Genomic DNA, 20,550 nt, shown 5'->3' with positions numbered 1-20,550 from the left:
GATACCAACAATCTGGGTCCTCATTTTACTGAGCTTGGAAGGTTGGAAGGCTGAATCAACTTGGAGCAGGTCAGAATCAAACTCTTGGCAGTGAGTAGAGTTAGCCCACAATATTATCCTCTAACCACAGCTAAAATGCTTATAAATGAAAGACTGTCCCCACAGTTCTAAAAAATAGAAACAGTTATCAATTATATCTTAAATAAATGAAGCATACTTATTTATCCATTCCACCATGTATTTATTACAAAGAAGAACTCAAAAACTAATGTCTGGTATAGGTTTCAAAGAAGAAACAGAGGTGAATGGCACCAATATTAAAAAAAAAACAATAGTCAAATAGAATATCAAAACTCCATTTTCAGTAAATGCAGTTTTAGGTTCTTCTGAACTTTAAAAATCATAACTTTGACTATAAGATTATGGGATTATCTTTTAATTCAATAATAAAACCTATTTTTGCATTGTTGGGCTTAAATTTTATACCAATGTAGAACTTAATATGATTTGTTGTTATTTTCCAACTTACCACATTTGCTAGTGTGTATATTATTATTTAACTTTTGAGGAAAAACATATTTTTTTTCTTATAGAAAGTTCTTATAGAAAGAAATGTCAATATAGAAATAAAGTTCTATATGATCTTCATTTACTTTTTTATTATATTTCGTTTTTAACTCAATGATAAGACTATAATAAGGCTATAAAAATAAAACAGATTATGCAGATGTTAGGATAAGAAAGAAATCTTAATTACCAAAACTCTGATAAAACAGTACAACTTTTTACTAAACATGTAAAGGCCTATAATGACAGAATTTAGTTGTATTAAGTCTGGACTGGTGATGCTGCTGTCATAAAAGGCAAATAAATAAATAAAATATAAAATTATAGTTAGAATATATTACTAATGAATTTTTTATTAGTAATTTTTTTTACTAATTCTGTAAATGAGATAGATTAATTAGTAACTTCATGTCTTAACAAATGGAACTTAAGCCCTCCAATATTCTTTAGTGTCTGAATATTACCCAATCACTGGAGTTGTATTTATCTAAAAATGAAGATAGATGCGACATTCATTTCCGATGCAAGATTTATTAATTTAAATTGTATAAAAATTAATTTTAGGAATTGGCCATCTTAAAAATGGTCAGTGTGGAAATATTGAATATAATCAGATTTGGTTTTTCTTACTCTCTGTCTCGTGATAAGTTTTTTCACATATAATTTTGTGTTTCTTTTTCTCATCTTTTAGGAAATTTGAGAGCTTAACATCTCTGCTGCTTCCTGCTTTCGTTGCGACAATTCCTCCTTGTATTTACAAACAGAGCTCAGCCTTGCATCCCATCCCATCCTGTTGATTTCTCTTTTGTTACATGGTAAGCACTGTATTTGCTATGAACATAAGCTGAATAGTAGTCTTCTTTTTCTTCATCACCATCTTTATAATTCTCATAACAGTAACATTAAGCACTGAAATCAATATTGCATGCTGATCCTGAAACAGTCAGTCTTTCCTAATGATAGGGGGAAGATGAACATACTGAATTAGCTCTCAGAGTTTAGCTTTCGCATAACTTTGTACATAATAACATGCGAATTAAAATATGTGACAAAATTAAATCCATCAAATCTAATAAAAGAAATAAAGAGAAGCAAAGAAATCTTGGACCATAAATCCCATTAACCAGGCCAAAGAAAAATGTGTTAAGAAGAAGCTGCGTTGTATCTTTTTGCATTGTCTGTTGGAATAATCTTCTTCACCCATTAAGTGGAGTGTTTAAAAATCCTAGTATTTCTGAAACAAAAAGAATACACAGCCACTGAGCTAGCGGGTTTTTATACCTTCTTTTTCTGAGTATTGTCCCTTACTACAATACAGAGCCACTTCTTTGTTCTCAGAAGCAAGCAGTTAAATTGTATGTAAATGTATGCAAATTAGATGCTGTCTAATAAAGAGAGGCATTAAATGGAAAAATATTTAGTTTGGCAAAAGAAAAGAGAGGAAAAGAAAGCAGGTGTATTTTGGAAGAAATAAATGTATGAATTGCTAAAATCCTCCAACTTTAGATGAAGATTTAAAAAAGACTATTTAAAATTCTTGAAGGAGGTTTATTCTTTTGTTCTTTCATTCTCTCCCAACATTGTATATATGTATGAAATTACATACATATAGTGGTTATATAAATTTGACATCTTTGACATGTTGTATTCAGTATCTATGTTTTTATATGTCTTTCAGCTATTATATCTTTTCGTAAACTTATAAACATGATGGCCTAGATAAATAGGACAGAATTTTCATATAGATCAGTAAAAACAATTTTGTTAACATAAATTATATAATCATTAAATGTGTCCATTTTGATTATTAATATATATTACTAATAATAGCAGAATGATTATAGATTATGATTCAGAAAACAAAGTTTTATCTATGTATCTATCTTTCATCTAGCTTCTATATATCTATCAATTGTATATATTTATCAATTTCACAAAACAAAACAATTCTGGGCAGCATACAACAAAACTAAAATAGTGAAGAGATACCTAATACACAAGGATCTCTTTCTCTTTCATACCACAATAACATACCATAGTAACAAAACCATAAAATATAATATACTATGTGGTTAAAATAATAATCTCCTACAGTTTTCTCCATGATAAAAAAGTAGTGACGTGAAGTAGAAAGCTGTCTGGAACAATTTTGTCTTGATGACCTGTATAAAAAATTCAGAGAATCATCTGAATTTGTAGATTTAAGCTATTCCACAAGAATGGAACACATATCAACTTGGTATAGACAGTGGTACTGATGTTTCAGTAAAAGGAGGAATCATCCATTTTTGCGATCCAAACAAAAGTCTAAACTGATTGTTATTATTTTATTAAATTTATTTGAAGTTTGACTCCCAAGAAGTTTGCCATCCTCATTCCAGTTAGGGTCAACATATTTAATTTTAGTTTTTGGAAAAGCTTCAGTATGGACCCTAAAATTTTCCTAAATTTCTTACCAATATTTTGTTTTCTTTATTGTGACAGAAGAGGGAAATATTGAAATATATGATTAGAAAATAGTTACATTTACATTTGTAATATGCATTTAGCAATAGCAATAGCACTTAGACTTATATACTACCACATAGTGCTTTACATTACTGTCTGGGCAGTTTACAATGTCATTATATGACCCCTGAATCAAGTTTGAGCCCTGTCAGGATCAAACTTCAGGCTGTGGACAGAGTTAGCCTGTAATATTACTTTCTAACAACTGCCCCACCAGGGTTCTCATTTATTATTTATGGACATGACATGGCAGACAAATAATATATTTGGCTTTTGGTCCAAGAAAAACTAAAAATTATAACTAGGGTTTGTAGGAATGGGAGTTTTTTCATTGTAAGGCAATGATGCAATGTTACTTATTTCATAATGTTGTAACATAACCATTGTTGAATAATTGCCAAAAGGAAAAGGAAACTTCTGAGCTCTCTACTAGCTCCAGCCTTTCTAAGGAATTATTGTAGAATATGATAGAATACATAAGGTATAATATCTTCATTTTATAAAAAAGTCAGTACCAGTTTTGTGCTTGAAATTTTTGGGGAGCTTATATAATCAGTAATAAATCTTCTTTAGTTCTAAATCCATAATTTGAATATATCTATTTTTTCACACTTTATCTTTAGTTTTCACAGTCATATATTACTGCTGATAATTTGATTAACTATTCTGATCTGGAAATGTCTTCAAAATACAGTTATTCTTCATGATCTTGTTTAAGTTTCTCATTGCATCCCTCCTCAGGATTAATTTCCTGTTTGCTTCTTCAGTACCCTGCTCATGTTTATTCTTCAACACTGCTCCAACCAAAAGACACTGCCATCGATCACAATCTCCAGCTCTGTTTATGAAAGTTAACTACTCTTATTTTGTAATTAGAGTATCTTCATACATAGAGATCTCATTGTCTTGCAATCAAACTTCCACTAAATATTTCAGTCATGTGTATATAGTTTTTTTTCCTATCACTAGTTAGGCATTACTTCTTGATTTGATTTTGGGCATCCTTTTGCTAAGCAAGACTTTTTCATCCTCAAATCTGCACAGTATATTTACTGTCACCCTAATGCATATTATCCTTAGCTTCACTGTTCCTTTTATTAGCAAAAGTTAACTAATTTGGAAATTCCAATGATGCTGGCATTACTTTCACAGCACCTGAAGATGCTGAGCCCTCTTCCCCACATTAATATGTTCATTCCTGACAAGAATGTTCAATATATGTGTGTATTAAAATATATGTTTTAAAAATATTCATACATGCAGATATAGCCAGGAAATGGCTTAATCCCGCTTATTAGAAATTTTGGAAAAATTTCTCCCAGGAGTATTTAATGTTTAATCATCTCTCTGAATGTAGTGTTCTCCAACCACTCCCAAATTTAACTTTTTTATGCTACAATCAATAGCTTGCTTCTTCACTCATAGCAATAGGAATATATATATTATTATTATTATGGATCATCGCACAGTCAGCTAGATGTTCAGACTGGATTTGGCATTTTGTCTATCTATCGAGTCCTTACCCAGGAGCTGGGATAGGCAGATGTGGATGTTTGATAGTATTACAGATATCGTCACAGGATGGAAGCAGTTCCTAGTAAGGCCGCCTTTTGCAATTGACTAATAGCGAATTTGTCAATGCCAATGATGTTCAAGTGGTGCTCCAGTTGTTTTGGGATTGCACCCAAGGAGCCTATGACTATTGGTACTACCTTGCTTGCTTTTGCCACAGTCTTTCTATTTCTATTTGTAGGTTTTTGTATTTTGTTATCTTCTCCAGCTCTTTCTTTTCTATTCTGCTGTCTCCAGGCACTGCCACGTCCACTATCCAGACTTTTTTGTCTTTCTTATCGACAATTGTTAAGTCTGGGGTGTTATGTTGCAGGTGCTTGTCTGTTTGAATTCTGAAGTCCCAGAGCAGTTTAATTTTATCATTTTCTATGACTTTCTCTATTTTATGATCCCACCAGTTTTTGCTTACAGGCAAATGATATTTTTTGCAGATCTTCCGATGCATAATTGTTGCTACTTTGTCATGCCGCTGCTTGTAGTCAGTCTGTGCAATCTTCTTGCAACAGCTTACCAGGTGGTCCACTGTTTCTTCAGCTTCTTTGCATAGGCGGCACTTACTGTCTGTTGCTGTCTTCCCTATTGTTGTTGTTGTTGTTGTTGTTATTATTATTATTATTATTATTATTATTATTATTGATCATCGCACAGTCAGCCAGATGTTCAGACTGGATTTGGCATTTTGTCTACCTATCGAGTCCTTACCCAGGACCTGGGATAGGCCGATGTGGATGTTTGATGGTATTACAGATATCGTCGCAGGATGGAAGCAGTTCCTAATAAGGCCGCCTTTTGCAATTGACTAATAGCGAATTTGTCAATGCCAGTGGTGTTCAAGTGGTGCTCCAGGTGTTTTGGGATTGCACCCAAGGAGCCTATGACTATTGGTACTACCCTTGCTTGCTTTTGCCACAGTCTTTCTATTTCGATTTGTAGGTCTTTGTATTTTGTTATCTTCTCCAGTTCTTTCTCTTCTAGTCTGCTATCTCCAGGCACTGCCACGTCCACTATCCAGACTTTTTTGTCTTTCTTATCGACAATTGTTAAGTCTGGGGTGTTATGTTGCAGGTGCTTGTCTGTTTGAATTCTGAAGTCCCAGAGCAGTTTAATTTTATCATTTTTCTATGACTTTCTCTATTTTATGATCCCACCAGTTTTTGCTTACAGGCAAATGATATTTTTTGCAGATCTTCCAATGTACCATTGTTGCTACTTTGTCATGCCGCTGCTTGTAGTCAGTCTGTGCAATCTTCTTGCAACAGCTTACCAGGTGGTCCACTGTTTCTTCAGCTTCTTTGCATAGGCGGCACTTACTGTCTGTTGCTGTCTTCCCTATTGTTGTTGTTGTTGTTGTTGTTGTTATTATTATTATTATTATTATTATTATTATTAATCATCGCACAGTCAGCCAGATGTTCAGACTGGATTTGGCATTTTGTCTACCTATCGAGTCCTTACCCAGGACCTGGGATAGGCAGATGTGGATGTTTGATGGGATGTTTGATATCATCGCAGGATGGAAGCAGTTCCTAGTAAGGCCGCCTTTTGCAATTAACTAATAGCGAATTTGTCAATGCCAATGGTGTTCAAGTGGTGCTCCAGTTGTTTTGGGATTGCACCCAAGGAGCCTTATTATTATTATTATTATTATAAATTTAAGGACATTTTCTCCATGTAGTAATTGCTTTAATTCTTTAAGCTTTAGACATATTGCAATTTCTTGCTAGTTGCAGATAATATTGTGTTACTACACAAAAATGTGTGTATTTCTTTTGTACTCTCTTACCTTCTCATAAAGCCACATACCCCAAATTAAACTAGATTTATAAATGTAAATTTAAAGCATCTAAATAGACATAAATGGAATAGTAATAACCAATTTTTAAATAAAATTCATTTCTTACTGCCCTGTTGATCTCTAATGTTTTTTATTTTTCCAAAGATGCTCTAACATAATGGCTTGCTTTGTAAACAGATTACTTGTTCAAAATTTGTCAGAATTCTTTTAATTTATTATTTTATTTTCTTTGATTATGTGACTAAAAACAATGAAATAGTATACTATTGACATAGGAAAGAAATACAGTAAAAATTGCAAATTTCAAACCAGTCACTTTTTGGTATTAGGGCAAGTGTTGAAACTCTTTTTCTGTTATAGCATTCCTAGCAGAATGCAGTAGCTCTAAATGATGTTAGAGACTATGGCAACCATTGATTCAGCTGAAAGTGCATTCCTGCTTTGTGAAATAGCTCAAGAACTGAACTAGTCAGCTATTAAGGTACAGTACATGAGGTGAGATAAGAGGAGGAAAGTATACTTTAAAAGCACAGCAGGAATATATACACTGAGATGGCATTTCCAATGAAAGGAGTGTGTGAGTACAGAGCAACACCATGCCCTCAAAAAATAGTTTTTAACTCTTTTTGGCAATAGGACAACTAGGGAGCCTGAATAAGTACCCTCAGGTTAGAAAATGGGTTAATCTGTAAAAACATATAGACTTTTATATAAGGAAATTCAAACTACTAATTTCACTTGTAGATTAAAGACAATAGGACAATACTTCCAATACAAAGAGTTTTAATATTTGCCTCTATATGGAGGATGCAAATTGGAATGAGTGTTTTTTAAAATTTTATTGATGTTGGAATATGTATGAAAATGCTTCCATTTAATGATTTTTCGATTTTGAATAACTAGTCTCTAGTTATCATACCTAGAATTTATTGTTCTCTGGGTAACAATCAATTTATTGAAACCATTTCTGGTATAAGCGCTCACCAATTAAAACAATGTTAAAGAATGGTAGTTGAGTAGTAAAATAATTTTGATTCTAATAAATTGCCTGTTGGAATAGCAGTTATTCATATTAACTAGTTATTGTTGTTGTTGCTATTATTTCTTTTTAATTATGCAGAGTGGTAATCAGTTTGATTATGCACAGTGCTAATCAGGTTAATTATGCAAAGTGCTAATCAGTTGTTCTCTAAGCACATGGGGAGTGCAGAGGTGCTGATGGTGAATAGCATTGCTACATGGGGGTAGTCACAGCAGTCTTTTTTTGTTAAAAAAGAGCAAATGAAATGACACAGAGAATTTTGTCTCTTAAAATCACAACAGTGAAGAAGGCTGTGTGGATCTGGGTTCTAGGAGATGTTTGAGTTTAAAATACTTTTTCTTTTAAATTGATTATTAGGCAGGTTTGAATTTATTGATATAGATTAGGACAAATGAAGAGACTTTTTTTCAGATGTTATAAATTTCCAGAAAATCAGTATATACGTAGTGTTCAACATTTCTAAATCTATTCTTGTTATGTATTTGTGTAGGATTTCTGTGTATATCTTTTGAAGCAATAATAATAACATTTATGATTGATTCCTTATATTGCTGTAATAAGAGTCATGGATATGAAAATATAATAGAAATTAAGTGATTTAAGTGATTAATTAGATAGCTTATTATTGAATTTTTCTCTTTAAGGATTTAGGTATTGAGGTGATCTGCTCTCTTCTCTTAACTAAAAGCTACCCTTTTCATCTAAATTAAGATTTTGAATATTTCCTATTTGAATAAAAGCATGTACTGATTTCCATAATCTGTTTTTATTTAATTTTTTTTAGAAGAGTTTAGTTTGCAATGAAAGGAAAAGCCACGTCCAAGAACTTTTGAGTGAGCATCTTGAGAGCAAAAAGGCCTACTTGTTTTTAACAAAATGCTAATATTTTTCCATTTATAAACCTAACCTTTGTAAAAATGCTTCAGTTTGAGAGGATTGATTACATGGACAGAAAAAAATGGATTTTTAAAATATATGTGCTGATTTGATTATTAGTTGCTTTAATCCTGTGAAAATGCATGTAGGAATTTGATAATAGACTCTGTACCAATATGTAAAATTTCTGTGGAGCTTCATTTATTTTCTCATTAAAGTTAATATAAAGTGGACAATAGTTTCAATATATGTTTAAATTATATTCACAAACTGCTCCCAAAATAAAATAAGATAATGATAGTATGAAGTGGGATTTATGCTTTTTAAAATAATTGTGAAGAGATTCTTTTTAATATCATTTTGAATAGATACAAAAGTTTCTAATTTTAGAATGTAAGAAAATTAGTTGGTCCATTTATACAAAAACAAAATATTAATGCCAGAAGAAAGCAAGTTCCCTTTTAGTAACATGAAATCCTTAAACATGTTGCAATGTAGTTGTGATACCCCATACATCATCAGTTAATGCTAATACTTGGGCATGTAAAACATATATTTTTTTTTAGTAGTTCTTTTTCTACCCTGAATTTCAACCCAGGAGTGATATAAATTCTGATGCAAGAAGACATTGAAGTTCTATTGAAATATGAATACATTTGCAATTAAACCTGTATGTAATTTGAATTCTGTTTCACTGTGTTTTATTTTGATCTTGAAAGCTTAAGATCTTGGACAGACTTAACAACCACTAACATGTTTAACAATGTTAGGGATTCTGAAACTCACAAAGTGAAGAAGTTATTAGAGTTCAGAATGGGCACAAGGACATTACAGTATATGCCATATTCATATTTTAAAAATTCTATTTTAAAGATTCTGTACTATTACTTTGTTCCTTATAATTAGTAAGAATCAGAGATAGTCAAAGGTGTTCCACCTTTCTGAATTTCAGTTTTAAAATGAAAGTAATTTCCTAACCTCTTTAGTTACATAACTATAAAATTTTCATGTCCTACTTGACCTAATTATTCACAAAGCGTAAACCTTCTCCTGATTTCCAGCATTTTATGTATGAACTGCAGAAAGAAGCAATTCCTTCTATATCTTTATTCAATAACAATTGAAATATAAGATTACTTGTTTTTTTCCTGAAAATGAAATTTAAAGATTTTTTTTTTGTTTTTATTTACAAATACTACTGTACACTTTCAGGAGGAATTCTTTTCAAATTACTTAAGCAATTGTTTCAACAATCCAGAACATTCTATTGAAAAGTAGCCCTTTTGAAGAAAAAGCTTAACAGTTTATAAACAACTAATACTTTTGCCGCAAGTTAAATTTTTACTTTCATAGTAGTTTGATCATTTAACATTCAACTTTAGATCAGACATCTTTTCAAAAGTGTTTTATAGTGCAGTGTTATGTAACTGATTTAAATTATCATTTTTTTAAAAAAAAATGGTCTGCATAATTTCAAAGAGAACTGTGGGAAGAATCCTGCAGTTGATAAAAATCAGTTAAATAAGTTATTTATTTTTAAGATCCAAAATCTGCTTTTTTCCAAACATTTTTATATGCAAAATCTATCTGCACTAAGGTATTTGTGTTCAGTAGATGTGAAGTAAATTAACTGAATTTGTCAACATACCATTATATACTGTGATGTCAGGTGTGCTATGACAGAGGTTGAAAAAAATCAAGACATTACAATCATGCAATCAAAGCCCTTTCCTTTTTTAGATGCATCACATATAAGGAAAGGACAACAGGTTTCGGGTTTTTTGCCTACTCTCTGAAAATGCTCACGTGTAATATATTCTACCCATTGCTTGGTCAGCATAGTTGTACTCCTTTGCTCAATTTGTACATCTATTTTTAAAAATATATTTAAAAATAATATAAAATATGTGCACATGAATATATATTATAGGGTTTTTTTTCCTCAGCTACATTGTCATTTCACTTGGTTAAATAAATTTAAACAGCTTCTGCAATTAGAAATATATGGAGTGTTTCTTATTTAAGATTTTTTTTGCTTTTGGAAATGTAATTACTATTATGATTATATCATGTCGGGCAATTAATGCAGAAAAATCAAGAATGTCATTTCTGTCGAGGATAAATATTAGTAGTGATATTAATGATACTATGTTACTCCCTATTATGAAATTCAATACAATAATATGCCATAGAAATAAGGAATTAAATGCGTATTTATTGTTTTGCTAACTGATTAATTGTTTCTGTCCCCCCATATACTTCTAAAAGAAATCAAATTTAGATTTGTTGTAGCTGTTCTCATTTCTCATAAGTTAAGTAAATACAGAACTATGATTGATTGATTGATTATGTGCTATCAAGGCATTTTTGACCCTTACCAATTGCAGATAGATAGATAGATAGATAGATAGATAGATAGATAGATAGATAGATAGATAGATAGATAGATCGATGGACGGACGGACAGACGGACGGACGGACTGACTTTATTCTTAACCTGATCTTTCTTGTCTCCCAACAGTGCATGTATTGCACTGTAACTGAGCCCATTCACTTGCTCATGGTTGTCCTCTTTCCAAAAATAAAAAAATAAAAATAAAACTGTTATAAGTTGTATTAAAATAAAGAGGTTCTGGTGAGAATGTAGTTAGTCATATAGGGACTTCTATCCTTCCTCCATAAAATTTAGAGCTGCCTTTCATGATGTTCTATCTCAGCAAGTAGCAATAACTATGGAGTAGATTGTGCATAGCATATTGAAATAGGAAATGGAAAGATACATGATACAAGGAAAGGAAAGGCAGATCTGCTCCCAGGACTTAGGCCTTCCCATAAACAACAGAAATTATAAAGTGTGGGAAGTATGTAAGTGACTCTTGAGAATTTTGTGTTAGTCTTCTTTCTGTTTATATCAAGATAAAATAAGGAAATCATTTCAAAAGAATAAGTTGTGGGTTAATAATTTTGGTATATATATTTGAGATCTCGAGACATCCTGATTAAACTGTATGGCTCATATTGCTCTAGAAATGGAAAGCAGAAACGTTGGGAATTATCTCTGTCTTTCTACCGTGACAGACATAAAAGAAGACAACTCTCTAAACACATACATATCTTATTATGACACACACATTTGGAAAAAGCCCCATTGGCAAAACTACCATAAAGTGACACGTTGTTTAAAAACTTGTTTTGAATTTTTTCTTCTGTTGATCATATGTAATGGGGTAAATAAACACCCTGTGTGTGGGACAACCAGGTTGAGTATTCATGCTCCAGCAACTGTTTACATCTTTGGATGCTCCATGACTGTTTGTTTATTGTAAACATCATACCTGTATATGTTTGCAATATATACATTAGCAGTTGTGGTACAATCTTGGCTGCATGGAGGTTTTCTGTACCCACACACATACACACACCTATCCTTCTAATGCAATGAATTCATCTTTGTACTGCTGATGAAACAGAGAGACTGCTTATTCATGCAGGACATGCTGTACTTTGCTAAAATTAATGCAGGTAGCTATGCAAGAAAAGCAACATAATCAAGCTAGTTTAGTTGTTAAACAAAATGTTAAACAAAAACAACACAAGTTCACTGGGATCTTGGTTTATATAGTAAATATGATGCATGTAGTAGATATGATGTTATAGATATACAGTGAAATAAATCCTTGCTCCTGTGTGTAATGTCACGAATTAATAGTATTTTAAATCTACTACTTCTGGTTTCTGAACTAACACTAAATATACTTAGTTTTAACTATAGTTTATAAAAGAAGAAAAGCTTATCATATAAACTTTTAGCTTTTTAATTAAATTGTATGTAAAATTTTTGTAGATAATGAAAACCTGTCTTTAGCCTAATGAAAATGTACAAAATGCTGAAAATTATAATTTACATTTTCCAAGATTCGGGAGTATGCAAAGTCGGGAAAAATCAGTTACTGACTTGGGAGACTCCCCTTCTAGAGCCGGTAGGAAAAAGATAAAACAAATTTTCAATATCATGTTTATTCTTCTGAAATTGGAACTCTCCTTTTTCCCTCAGAAAGAGAACCCTTGGCTTTGACATCTCAGGATCATATTTTAAAAGTCTGCATTTTAAGAAGAATACAATCCATGTCTTCAAGTATAAATAAACTTACATGATTTTTACATACTTCAAATACTGTATCTGAAAAATACTGTTAATATGATTTTTTTTCAATAAGTATGTGAACAATCCAAAATGATGTTAATGTGGACTGAAGTTTGTTACTTTGCAGGCACCACAAAAAGGTGGAAATTGCAATGCAACTGGATGTAATTTTTCTTAAAATATAACTATTGGCTATATTATCTGCATGCTCAATGGAGTAAAGCTATTTGAGTTTACTAAGTGAATAAGATATGAAATAGTATGTTGCCATCAGCTTAATGATTATAACCAGCTGTAACACATATTCAGTATGAATTTAGAAGCTGGTATTCAGTTATAGCAGTGATTCTCAACCTTTCTAATGCCGTGACCCCATAATACAGTTCCCCATGTTGTGGTGACCCCCAAGTGGGTGTGGCCACCAATAAGAGGGAGTAGGACGCTAGGGAAAAGGGAAAAAATGGCGACAGCATGGTTTGGTAACCCCCGTGAAATGGTAATTCGACCCCAAATGGGGTCCCGACCCACAGGTTGAGAACCACTGAGTTATAGTGTAGCTGGATTAATCTACATTTGACAGACAAAACAATAGGAGCTGTTCATATCCTGCTTAGTACTGTGTCCCTACTGCACAAATAAGAAATCCTTGTTTCTGATTTTCATCTGATTTCTTCTTATAATGTTTAAGAAGAATGTTATAGTTAATTTGAATGGTATAAAAGAGACTTAATTTATGCTTATTTATTCTATTTATTTGAATTAAAAAATCAAACCTATATTGTAGGTATGAGAAAAAGAATCTACATAGAATCTCAGTTTGAATTATTACTAACATAGATGCTATTGTGTGTGTGTATATGTGTGTGTTTGTATGTTTGTTTATTTTCTTCTTAGCATTTCCTTCCAAGCAAAAAGTCCGTTTCCTCTCCAATCCCGATCAAAGTACATCTATTGGTTGAGGCAGAAATTGATTGACGAGCTTGTCACTTAAGTCTCACATCATGGGCTGAGAGAGAGTTACTGATCCAAAGTCACCCAGTGGGCTTTCATACCTTTCACAGTCTCCTGATTTCTAGCATGATGCTGGCGCCTTAGCCCCCAGACTAATGTACTCTCTATTTCTAAACACACACAAACACAGGGAGGGAGGGAGGGAGGGAGAGAGAGGGAGGGAGAGAGAAGAGAGAGAGAGAGAACTTAGACTGCCAATATTAATTTGTTATCGATAAAGGACAATATTTGTAGCTCAGGATTGAAATGAGTGGTCCTTGGTGCTCTCTGATCTTGATTGTTTTCTTGTAGACATTTCATTACCCAAACTAGGTAACATCATCAATGCAAGTAAGGAATGGGTTTTGTTCTCAGTTTGTATTCTAGGGCAAGCCACTGAAAGCCAACCCTATTCTTTACTAGCATTAATGTTGTTACCTAGTTTGGGTAACAAAATGTCTGCAAGAAAACAACCAAGATCAGAGAGCACCAGCTCCCCCCATTGATTTATTATATGTGAAGTTGAGTACATTGCACTTTGTACATAAGCAACATCACACATAAATTAACTACCATCTTTGTAATAAAGACAAAGTAGACACAAGGGAAGGCTGAATTTCTCATGGCTTTTTTTATCAATTTGCTTTTAGTTTTCCAAAATTGGAGGTGATACTGAAACTGAATAGATCATGGCAATTTGAATTCTATTGTTCTATTGTTCTAGCAACATTGGTAGCTTATTTATCATAGATAAACTAGAGAGTGGCAGATTTACTTTAGTCCATGTCACAGTAAGTTTATAGGTATTATTCTTTCCTTTATGTTTCAATTTTATTGAATTATTTATTTTTATTTCATTTTTATTATGTTTATAAACTTGCAAGGTGGTGAACATACCTGATATTCCTCCCTCCTCCTATTTTCCTCACAACAATAACCCTGTCAGGTGAGATAGGTTAAGAGAAGGTGACTGGCTCAAGGTCATCCAGATGGCTTTCATGGCTGGGGTAGTATTCATGTTTTCCTGGTTTGTAGCCTGATACTTTAGTGACTAGACCACGGGTCGGCAACCTGCGGCTGCGGAGCCGCATGCGGCTCTTTGAGCCATCTCCTGCGGCTCCGGAGCCTCCTCCTCCCCCTCCCCCCTTCTTCCTCCTGCTGCCCCCCCAGGCTTCAGTCCCCAGCTGGGGCGGCAGGGACGTCACTTCCTGGGCCGACGAACTGGCCACGTGTCTGCCCGTGCCGGGCGGAAGTCCCGACTGGGGTGGCGGCAGCGGCATATCTCCTTGGGCCGTCCCCGGGCCACTAAGCCGGTTATGCATCTTTCCAGGCCGGGCCGGGCAGCAGTCCAGGCTGGGGTGGTGGCAGGAGGGCATTGCTTCCTGGGCCGTCCCCGGGCAGCTGAGCTGGCCACGCATCTCCTTGGTCCGGGCTGAGCAGCAGTCCCGGCTGGGGGGGGGCGGAGGCATCGCTCCCTGGGCCGTCCTCAGGTCGCCAAGCCGGTCAAATGTCTCCCCATGCCGGGCTGGGGACATTCCTTCCTGGGACGTCCCCGGGCTGCCGAGCCAACCACGTGTCTGCCTGGGCCGGGCGGCAGTCCTGGCTGGGGCGGCGGCAGGGGCATCGCTCCCTGGGCCGCTGAGTCGGCTACGCGTCTCCCCAGGCTAGGTGGCAGGGGGACATTGCTTCCTGGGCCGTCCCTGGGCAACTCACCCGGCCATATGTCTCCCCGGGCTAGGCAGGCTGCAGCAGGGGGGCATCACTTCTTGGGCCGTCCCCGGGCCTCCTCTCCCTGCCCCTTTGGCGCCATCTGCCTTTCTTTCTCTCTCTCTCTCTCCTCATCTGGAGAGAGGGGGGGCAGAGGAAAGAGAGAGGGTGACTTGTTCAGGCAAAGAACCAGTGGGGGACAAGGCAAGCTAAGTCAAAAGACACGGAACTTTCATGCTAGCTTCTCCCGAACCCTTGTTATCCCTGCCACAAAGTCAGCTCATCCGCCCTCACTCTCTCCTCTCCTTTCTCTGCGGACGAGGCTGCTTGCTTCAAATGGTTTGCTACCGAGGCCCGGGAGCCAGGCAGGCGGGTAAGTCTCGATCGCAGTATTTTGTTGCTGTTGTTTTGCGCACGCGTTGCGTTGGCTGGGAACAGAGCCAAGCAAGCTCTGTGGTTGGAAGTCCCTGCAGCTTAGGAGCCAGGATTTCCCCCCTCTCAGTCCCAAATCCCAAGCAGGATTCACCACTTGGGATTGGAAGTGAGCTGCGAGGAGATGGTCTGTCTCTTTTCCTCCCCTGCTCCCTTCCGCGCCGGCTACTGAGGCTCCCTGCTGGGTGCAGTCGGCTTGAAGCGGAGGAGGGGGAGGGGCCTTTCAAAGCGTGACATTGCAACGGATGGGACAGCCTTTCAGGAGGGTGCGGATGAACTGTAGCTCTCCAGATATTGCTAACATACAGTGTTTGCTGTCCCTGCAGCAGAATTGATGAGAGGTGCTGGCATTTCTCTTTGTCAGAATGTGGTGAATCTACATTGCCCATCTCTAAAGGAGGAAGTTAAATGTTTTGGTAGGTGAACTGGTTCTCTTAGTAAAGGGGGGGGAGGTGAAGAGAAAAAGAGAGGGAGAGAGAGAGGAAAGAGGGAGAAAAGAAAGAGAAAGAGGAAAGAGGAAGAAAGAGAAAGGGAGAGGAAAGAGAGGGAGAGGGGAGAGAAAGGAAAGAAAGAGAAAGGGAGAAAGAGAGGAAAGAAAGGGAGAAGAGAGAGGAAAGAGAAAGGGAGGTAGAGGAAAGAAAGGGAGAGAAAAGAGGAAGGGAGAGGGAGAGAGAGGAAAGAGAAAGAGGAAAGAGAAAAGAGAAAGGGAGATGAAAGAAAGGGAGAGGGAGAGAGGAAAAAAATAGAAAGAGGGAGAAAGAGGAAAGAAAGGAAGAAAAGAGAAAGAGAAAGGAGAGGGGGAGAGAGAGGAAAGAGGAAAGGAAAGAAAGGGAGAAAGAGAAAAGAGAAAGGGAGATGAAAGAAGGTGAGGGAGAGGGGGAGAGGGAGGAAAGAAATAGAAAGAGGGAGACAGGAAAGAAAGGGAGAAAGGAAAAGAGAAAAGAAAGGAAGAGGAAAGAAAGGGAGGGGGGAGAAGAAAGAAAGAGGGAGAAAGAGAAAGGGAGATGAAAGAAGGAGAGGAGGAGAGAGGAAAGAAATAGAGGGAGAAAGGAAGAAAAGAGAAAGGGAGAGGAAGGAGAAAGGAAAGAGGAAAGAGGGAGAAAGAAAAGAGAAAGGGAGATGAAAGAAGGAGGGAGAGGGAGAGAGGAAAGAAATAGAAAGGGGGAAAGAGGGAGAAAGGAAAAAAGGGAGAGAGAGGAAAGAAAGGAAAGAGGAAAGGAAAGGAGAGAGGGAGAAAGGAAAGAAAGGGAGAAAGAGAGGAAGGAAAGAGAGGGAGAGGGAGAGGAAAGGAGGAGAGAGTAAATAGAAAGAGGAAAGAGGGAGAAAGAGGAAAGAAATGGAGAAGAAAGAGGAAAGAGAAAGGGAGGGAGAGGAAAGAAAGGGAGAGAAGAAAGGGAGAGGAAAGAGAAAGGGGGGGAAGTGCAAGTGCCTCTCTCTCTCTCTCTCTCTCTCTCTCTCTCTCTCTCTCTCTCTCTCACACACACACACACACACACACACACACACACACACACAGGGGGAAGAAGACTAGCAGATCAAGGGCAGAAATAGGGAGGGAGGGAGGGAGGGAGGGAGAGAGAGAGAGAGAGAGAGAGAGAGAGAGAGATATCCTTTTGACATCTAAAATGAAGATAAGACTGCATATATCCATATATATATGGATATATGCAGTCTTATCTTCATTTTAGATACCCAAAGGGTTTTGCGGCTCCCTGTGTTTTGTTTTCAGTGGGAAATGGGTCCAAGTAGCTCTTTGAGTATTTTGGGTTGCCTACCCCTGGCCTAGACCAAACAAGACCAATAATTATATGTCATTATTATCTGTGGTCCTTTCTAACTCCTACTACAGTTTATACAAAAAAAAAATTAAAAAATAAAAATTAATTATTATTTTCTAAATACTTGTATCTTTCCCCTCAAAATACAAGAACATTAATAGCATCTGTCTATGAGTCAAGAAAAGATCTAATTCATAGATCTTTGTGGAACCCATTATAATAAGTTTTCTTCCATGGTATATTTTAGGCAATGCAATACATCATCTATTGAGTTGCTTTTGGTATCTTAATACAAAAGTCTCTTGTTCAGGTGATTTCGCCTTTCATTTCCCCTTTGATTTTTTTCCCCCAGACAAATCTAAATTTCTATTAATTCTGACATTAAAATCAAAATAGGTGTAGTCCAAGATAAAAACATTGTTATTACATATATGAATATATTTTAAGTCACAGTGAAAGCAGCTTCCAAAATAAATATTGTCCCTCACTACTAACTCTTTAAGTATCGTAGTCCCATTGATACCAGGAGTATTTTAGCACATGTAAAATTCACCCAAACATTACTCCTTTCTTTCAACATAGTTGAAGGTTATTTTATCAGGTATCTCCTTAGTCTACTGCTTGTTATCAATTAAATATTTGTGGTTTGTGTATGTGTGTGTAAAGCCAGGTGAAGAAATAGCTGAAGACAACTACTATGAATTTATATTTGGGAGAATAAACTGTCTACAAGAAACATGACATGTGAATTAAAATTAAAATGAAGAGGCTGAAATGAACTAGTAATCAATCTAAGCTTCCTATTTCAATAAATTAAGGGCATTTTTCCCTTCACAAATTCAGGATAGATATCTCAGCAGTGCCACAACAACAAGCCTTTCCCCCTTCTATTAAATCGAGATTTGGAGAATGGATGGTGCTGACTCATAAATTAAATTGGAGTAATACATACAGTGTATATATATATATTTCTGTCACTTTGTCTCAAATTAAACATGAACCTTCTCTCCTGACAAGATGATAGAAAAGTTAATTGCTCGCCCTGGCTTTAAATTGGAATTTGAATTTGCAAAATGCTAAAGGTTTATGAGATCTAAATCATGAGCAGCTTAAATTACATTCCTGTGATAAAATATTAATAAATCAATTAAAACATAAGCCGAGTATAATATTACTTTTCAAAGGAACCTTGAACACAATAATTCATTAAAATGTGCAGTAGCAATTATTGTATCTTTTTAATATTAGATTTTAGTAGTTTTAAAATGTGGCCTAGACAACATTATAGTATAACAGGTTATGCTGAGGGTGAAGTGGAATTACCTGTACGGATCCAGAAGTCTTTTGACCAGCCAGAGTGTGTAATGAGATGTATTTCCATTTTTTAAATTCCAAATATTCTGTTGTGATACTGGCTTTTCCAATAAGATTTTACACCATCTCTAGCTGCTGGTTTTTCACAATTTTCACCCAAATTGTGAATGTTGATCCTTCTGGGGAGATACCCATTGGTACCACTAGAACTTTGGCTACAGTGTTCTTTGGATTGGCTTTATGGAGCCTATCAGTTTGAATTGCCCGTATTACATTACAGAGAGACTTATGTTAACTATGATGCTGGAAAATCAACACTGTAGCTGATGTTATAGTATATGGCTGCACCTGCCCCATACAACAGCATTTCCCCTGTGACATCCACACAACCTGACCTTGCTATCTTTTTGTAAACCTTTAAAAGCCTGTCTTTCCTCCTAGGCCCTGAGCAAAGATGAGTTATTTTTTGTTGTCTGATACTGGATTTGTCTCCTATGACTGGGACTGCTTGTTTGCTTGATTAGTTGGTTTCTCCAGTGTGGTGCATTGGAAATCTGCAAGAAATACCAACTGCCTGCAAGCAAAAACTGATAGGATCACAAAATAGACAAAGTAATAGAAAATGAAAATGTTAAAATGCTCTGGGACTTTAGAATTCAAACAGACAAACATTTGCCACATAACACCCCAGATTTAACAATTGTTGATAAGAAAGACAACCAAAGTTTGGATAGTGGTCACTGCAGTATCTAAAGGTGACAGAATGGAACAGAAAGAACTAGAAAAAATCATAAAATACAAACATCTGCAAATAGAAGTATAACATAATAAGAACTTTAATAAGTATAAATGTGACAAAAGAAAGCTAAGATAGCTCCAATAGTAATAGGTGCCTAGGGTGCAATTTCAAAATATCTGAAGCACTGCTTGAACATCATTGGCACTGACAAAATCACCATCATGTCAATTTCAAAAGGCAGCTTTATTTGGAACAACTTTTATCCTGCAATGATAATTGTTTAATATTATTAAGCAACAACATCTGTCTATCCCAGGAAAGATAGGGGAAAAATTTGATAGGTGGACAAAAATGCAAAACCCAATCAAAATTTCTGGCTGATTGTGCAACCAGCCTGAATATTAAGCTTTTTGTTTACCACCTAGGGTTGCCTTAGTGATTGAGGTGGCAAGACAAACAACAATTCTCATTATGACAGATTTAAAAGGAAACTTGGAGTGGTTCCTTGTTCTAGAAATGCAAATACTGATAGAATTGGGGAGGTGGACTTCTCCCTCCAGCATAAATATATAAACTTTTAGTGATATCATTAGCTGAAAAGCCAAGACTATCTTTTACCCCCTCCAAACTTTGTGAAAAAATCTCAACTAATCTCTTATATCTGTACTGCTTCTTTTTGGCATTATAAAAAGAACTCTTCAAAATATAATGTGATCCATACCTGCTGTTTGAAAGTTGTATACAAGCAATTTTTATTTGTAAAGACTTATTCACAAGGAGTGTTGCATAGTTATTGTCTCAAATGGAAATTCCATATCAAATATCAGCTTGCTTGTTTTATGAAGAAGGAATGTGTCAAACTCAAAATGAATTAGTTGGTCTTATAAAATACTCAAACAAATAAATAGCCTTTATCTTATGCATAAACTCTATGGAAAGTTTAGTAGGGAGCAGCCATTTTCTGAAACGTTTATACACCATAGTTTTAAAACTGGTAATTCTCTGTCATCTTCCTACAAGCTGCTAGTAGAACTGTATTTTTTAAAAAACAAATGCATTATCATGAACATTTTGAAATAACTTGAC

At 35.5% G+C, this 20,550-nt stretch overlaps 1 protein-coding gene across 18 annotated transcripts in view; it reads left to right on the top strand.

Annotated features, from left to right (window-relative positions):
• Positions 1-20,550, top strand: part of ZBTB20 (zinc finger and BTB domain containing 20) — a 553,524-nt gene that overhangs the window by 145,854 nt on the left and 387,120 nt on the right. For 16 of the 18 annotated variants that reach the window (XM_039327284.1, XM_039327286.1, XM_039327278.1 and 13 more), the window contains one exon: positions 1,259-1,382. The gene's annotated coding sequence lies outside the window, so the exon portion shown is untranslated. Of the gene's footprint in view, positions 1-1,258; positions 1,383-12,275; positions 12,341-20,550 lie in introns of all 18 variants that reach the window. The other 2 variants (XM_039327290.1, XM_039327289.1) reach the window with 1 other exon arrangement.

Source organism: Crotalus tigris, unplaced genomic scaffold, assembly GCF_016545835.1.
Source record: "Crotalus tigris isolate CLP2741 ecotype Arizona unplaced genomic scaffold, ASM1654583v1 scf7180000024359.8030256, whole genome shotgun sequence".
Lineage (NCBI taxonomy): Eukaryota > Metazoa > Chordata > Lepidosauria > Squamata > Viperidae > Crotalus > Crotalus tigris.
Note: the sequence above shows the minus strand (reverse complement) of the source record. Positions and strands in the feature narration are given on the sequence as shown.